Genomic DNA, 5,492 nt, shown 5'->3' on the forward strand with positions numbered 1-5,492 from the left:
CACCACTGTAGACTGTTACGCATCACAAAATTTACACGCAAATAACTGATCGTGGCACTTAGAAATGAAGCCGAGGTTGATAAGATGTGTAATATTCCAAAATAAAATGAAGGAGATGAATAAATTAATAAAACTAAACTCCTCCCGAACAGGCCATGAAGGCCCAACGGTACCGACCGGCCGCCGTGTCATCCTCAGGCCACAGGCATCACTGGATGCGGATATGGAGGGGCATGTGGTCAGCACACCGATCTCCCGGCAGTATCTCAGTTGCCGAGACCGGAGCCGCTACTTCTCAATCAAGCAGGTCCTCAGTTTGCCTCACAAGGGCTGAGTGCAGCCTGCATGCCAACAGCGCTCGGCAGACCGGATGGTCACCCATCCAAGTGCTAGCCCAGCCCGACAGCGCTTAACTTCGGTGATCTGACGGGAACCGGTGTTACCACTGCGGCAAGGGCGTTGGCGAATAAATTAATAAGGTAAAATATCTTAAAATATCTTCTGAACGAGATTTTAACTAACTGTAAGTTCATTACACCAACAGAGAATGACATTAGACATGAATTGACATAAACAACGTTGATTACATCTAAGTTCTAATACATCGAAATGAAGTAAATGTACCTATGTACGGTTGACAAAGCTAGGGAGTGGGTGGAAAATTAACTCCTGCTATGACCTTAATTAAGGTAACGCAGACTGGCTGAAACTAATTCGTTGACAATGATTGTGAACTGCAAAGCTGTAAGCTATCACAAAACGCAAATTGGGCACCCAGTGACTGCTGATGTTTGAAAATGCTCGTCGGGGATTCAAAATTCCCACTGTGCCGGAGGTGCAGAATGCTTACCATACACCAGAGAGAGTCAGCAAAGCGGCGATCAGTGCACCTCTGCGCCCACTCGAACGGTGGAGCTCCACCTCGTTCTTCACTCCCAAGTCACTAATCCTCGCCACTAACATAGATCATGGTCCTTGGTCGATAACTCGATCCAGCAACTTCCGCGTCCTACCCCCGAAACCTTACTCGTACCGTGGTCTCCTCCCGAATCTCGTCTCAGTCTCTTTACTATGATTTTCCAAAACCACGCAGAGTACTCTCAAAAACCTAAACTGATCAACAATAACGCGTCAGCACTTCCATACGCTAATAGCAAAGTTCCCCACTCTCCATACAACCTCCCTCCAGACGAAAGGCAAATTCTCCCCCTCTGATCCTATCGATGTACGTGACAAGGAACAAGCCCCCACCGGCAGTTCCACTGAGTTAGAGGTCGGCATCCCTCAAGAGCCGGCCGTGGTGGCCGAGCGGTTCTAGGCGCTTGAGTTCGGAACCACGCTGCTGCTACGTTAGCAGGTTCAAATCCTGCCTCGGGCATGGATGTGTGTGATGTCCTTAGGTTAGTTAGGTTTAAGTAGTTCTAAGTTCTAGGGGGCTGATGACCTCAGCTGTTAAGTCCCATAGTGCTCAGAGTCATTTGAACCCAACCAAGATGTCGGTCGGGATGGACGAGCGGTTCTAGGCGCTACAGTCTGGAACCGCGCGACCGCTCCGGTCGCAGGTTCGAAACCTGCCTCGGGCATGGATGTGTGTGATGTCGTTAGGTTAGTTAGGTTAAGTAGTTCTAAGTTCTAGGGGACTAATGACCTCAGAAGTTAAGTCTCATAGTGCTCAGAGCCATTTTGAACCCAATCAAGAAACTGTTTCACCGCTTGCGCGAGAAGCAACTTCGCGAGAGTGTCTGGATGACTAAAAAGAAGCGAGAGCTGTCGAGGCGACATAGTGACAAGTATCCTGTCGTGTCGGCCCATTCCACATGGGGAAATGTTTTTCACGATCCTAGCAGGTACGAATCTCAGATGGAAGGTCAACAGGAAACGTTAGGTTGACACCCGGATATTTAGAACAATGCTCTCTTCCTGGCCACAAACAATTATCAAGGCGCTGGGCCATCGCAACGCAGCTAAAGAAGTTATAAAAATTCATTGTAGAGTCTTTGGGACAAAGTCCTGTGGCCCGCTAAGTGCTCCTCTGTCCTCGAAGTTAGGGGAATTACCCCCCCCCCCCCCCACCTGCTCGGCCCGTGGCCACCAGTGTGAGTTCCACTACATGCGCCCACATCTCTGTTTATCTCTGTTTGTTCCACGAAGTGAATACAATAAAGCAGTATTTTTCGCCATCTGCATGCAGCGAGATTTCCTTTGCCTAGCCTCAGCCGTAGTTGTCCGTCAAAACATAAACGCAGTCCCATCTCCTCCAATCACTTCATCCGATAAGCTACTAATGAATTTAGTACTCAACCACTGTCAGCCCTCCTTAATAAACGTTGCATCGATTGCAGTATCATCAGAACTCGATAAAAGTACCCTAGTTGCATATGTGTTCATGAAATGAATAGTTGCCGGCCACTGTGGCCGAGCGGTACTAGGCGCTTCAGTCCGGAATCGCGCTGCTGCTACGGTCGCAGGTTCGAAACCTGCCTCGGGCATGGATATGTGTGATATCTTTGGTTAGTTAGGTTTAAGTATTTCTACGTCTAGGGCACTGATGACCTCAGATGTTAAGTCCCATAGTGCTTAGAGCCATTTGAACCATTTGAACTGAATGATTAGAGAGAAAGAAATGTGAATATCATCTTTACTATTAAGTAGCCGTGTGGAGTTGGCTAGTCTACCATCAGTCGTCTTCCCAGATGGTGGATACCTTACGCTGTGCACAGTTTGCAATGCAGCCAGGGGACACTCGAATTGCTAAAAATCCTGACTGATTGTTATATGACGACCAATGAAAGAAATAAGATAAAGAGTAAGAGCAAATAGCATTTATCAGCCACGTTTAAAAAGCAATACGGAATGTTTAAGATCTGACAGATAGAGAAACAGAACTGAAAGAAGAACTAGCCAATACTAAAATCGATATTGCTTCATTAACTGAAAGAAAGAAAAAATTACGGGGAACGATAGAATTCCAGAATTATGTGAGGGTCTACTGTGGATTTTCGCAAGAGCAAAGATCTAGTGCTGGAAGGAAGGAAGGAAAATTGGCCTTAATGTCCCGTCGACATCGAGGTCATTAGAGACAGAGCACAAGATCAGATTGTGTCAAGGCTGGGGAAGAAAATCGGACTTTCCCTTTCAAAGAAACCATCCTGGAATCACGAAACATGAATCTAGACGACCGGATACGGATTTCAACCATCATCCTCCCGAATGCGAGTGCAGTGCGCTAAGCACTGCGCCACCTCGCTTGGTAGCTGCTGCCGGAGTCTCCATCTGGGTGCGAAAAGCGTTAAAGAACAGACTAAATCCGTACACATTTATAAATGAAACAATTCTAGTGCTACATTTTAAAGTTGAGAAAGGATACGACCCTATAATGTTTTTGTACGCACCAGAAGAAAGAAGCACTCAAAATTCTATTAAATTTTATGGCCTGTTCCAGAACGCTGTAGGACGAATAAGTAAAAGTGCTTACATACTTCTTAAGGGGAACTTAAACATTCGAGTGGGTAAGAGACCCATTACAAGTATAGTGGGTACAGAGGGCGAAAATACACTGAATAACAATGGAAAGAAGTTCATAGTGTTTGCCACACACAATGAAGCCGGCCCTGGTGGCCTAGCGGTTCTAGGCGCTACAGTCTGGAACCGCGCGACCGCTACGGTCGCAGGTTCGAATCCTGACTCGGGCATGGATGTGTGTGATGTCCTTAGGTTATTTAGGTTTAAGTAGTTCTAAGTTCTAGGGGACTGATGACCTCAGAAGTAAAGTCCCATAGTGCTCAGAGACATTTTTTTAACCACACAATGAATGACGAATAACAAACATATTTTTTAAACAACGTGATGTGCATAAATTTACATGGGCAGCTCAAAGTACGGCTTCAATAATAGACTATATTTTTGAAAATAAAAAGGCATGGGTAAGAACAAAAGACACTAGAGTTTACAGAAGCTTGGATGTATCATCACATCACTTTTTAGTAAGAAGTGACAATTTTTCTCTAAAAAAAAGATGGACGAAAACTTGTATAAACAGCCAGTCTGATATAAGAATTTATAAGGTGCACCTGCTCAAGGAATATAGTATCGAACTATTACACGAAAAAAGACTAAACAGGAAAATCAAATGAAACCGGTAAGCAACAACATAAATGGAGAATGGAAGACTTTTAAGGAAATCATAACGCACAGAGCCGCTGAAGCATTAGCAATGACAAAAAGAAATAGAGGTAGGGGTGTAAATGTGGAAACGTGGATAACGTGGAATCGTCTAGTATCTGGCCTGCAGAGTGCTGCACTTTAGCGGAGCAGCCAGAAATTGTTGCAATAGTTCCTATTTGTCACGGTAGAGGGTTAGCAGTCAGTTGAGCAACAGACGCCGTGACGGTGATGTAATTTACGATCGCGCATTTTCTAAACCTTTTTCGAGGTAAGTTGTGGTACTATATTTATCTACATACTTTCTTTACGTCTGATAGCTTATAAAGGGAGGTGCATAGATGGTTTTAGCGGTCCTTTGTCAACCTTAAATGGATAGGTGCTTAATGTAATCTACCGAAATTTAAAATGGGCATTGTGTAGGTAACGTGGAAGCATACACACGTTGGCATTGTGGGAACGTTTCCACAATACCAACGTCAAGTACATTACTTGTAATACGTTTTGCGTCTGTTTCTAGATGCCACGAAAGCTAACTGATCGGAAACCAAGAGCTATTGTGAAGAAGTGGCACGCTGAAAACATAATTAAGGCTATAATAGCCTTAAGGGAAAAGAAGATGGGTTTAAGAAGAGCAGTAAAAGCTTTCAGTGTACCTCAGACGACACTTCAAAGGTTTTTGCATAGTGATATGTCACCTGAAGAATGACTTTCTTTGAGAGTCGGACGTAAGCCTATACTAAATGATGCTATTGAGAAACAGTAGGTACAGTACCTCATTGAAATGGATAATCGCTACTATGGTCTTACCAGATTAGATGTCAAGAGCATATCAGCTAGCGGAAAGAAATAATATTAATCATCCTTTTACTTCAAATCCTGCAGGCAGAGCTTGGTTTGACCTTTTTCTTAGACGACACAGAAATAAAACCACAGTCCACAAACCTATGGGGACCTCATTCTTGAGAGCAAACTGGTTCAACAAAGAAGCTGTAGACAAGTTTTTTGACATTTTGGAAGCTGAGTACAGTAAACACTCCTATAGTGCTGGTTGTGTGTATAATGTTTACGAGACTGGGCTCTCTGTCGTCCAGAGCATAATACCACATGTAATTGGACTGAAAGGTAAACGTCAAGTAAATGCCCTCACATCAGCAGAGTGAGGATCCCTGGTGACTGTCATATGCTGTATGAGTCCTGGCTGTACTGGACTGATACTCTACTGAAAGGAGCACCACCTGGAACAATTGGTAAATGCCCTCCTTCAGGCTGGATTCAAACTGAGCTCTTCTCCAAGTGGTTTGACCACTTCATTTCTAAGGCACGTCCCT

The 5,492-nt window shown here is 44.5% G+C and overlaps 1 pseudogene; it reads right to left on the reverse strand.

Moving 5' to 3' along the window:
* Positions 1-346: 346 nt before the first annotated feature.
* On the reverse strand, positions 347-464 carry LOC126189846 (5S ribosomal RNA; annotated as a pseudogene).
* Between the last annotated feature and the right edge of the window lie 5,028 nt (positions 465-5,492).

Source organism: Schistocerca cancellata, chromosome 5 (genome assembly GCF_023864275.1).
Source record: "Schistocerca cancellata isolate TAMUIC-IGC-003103 chromosome 5, iqSchCanc2.1, whole genome shotgun sequence".
Lineage (NCBI taxonomy): Eukaryota > Metazoa > Arthropoda > Insecta > Orthoptera > Acrididae > Schistocerca > Schistocerca cancellata.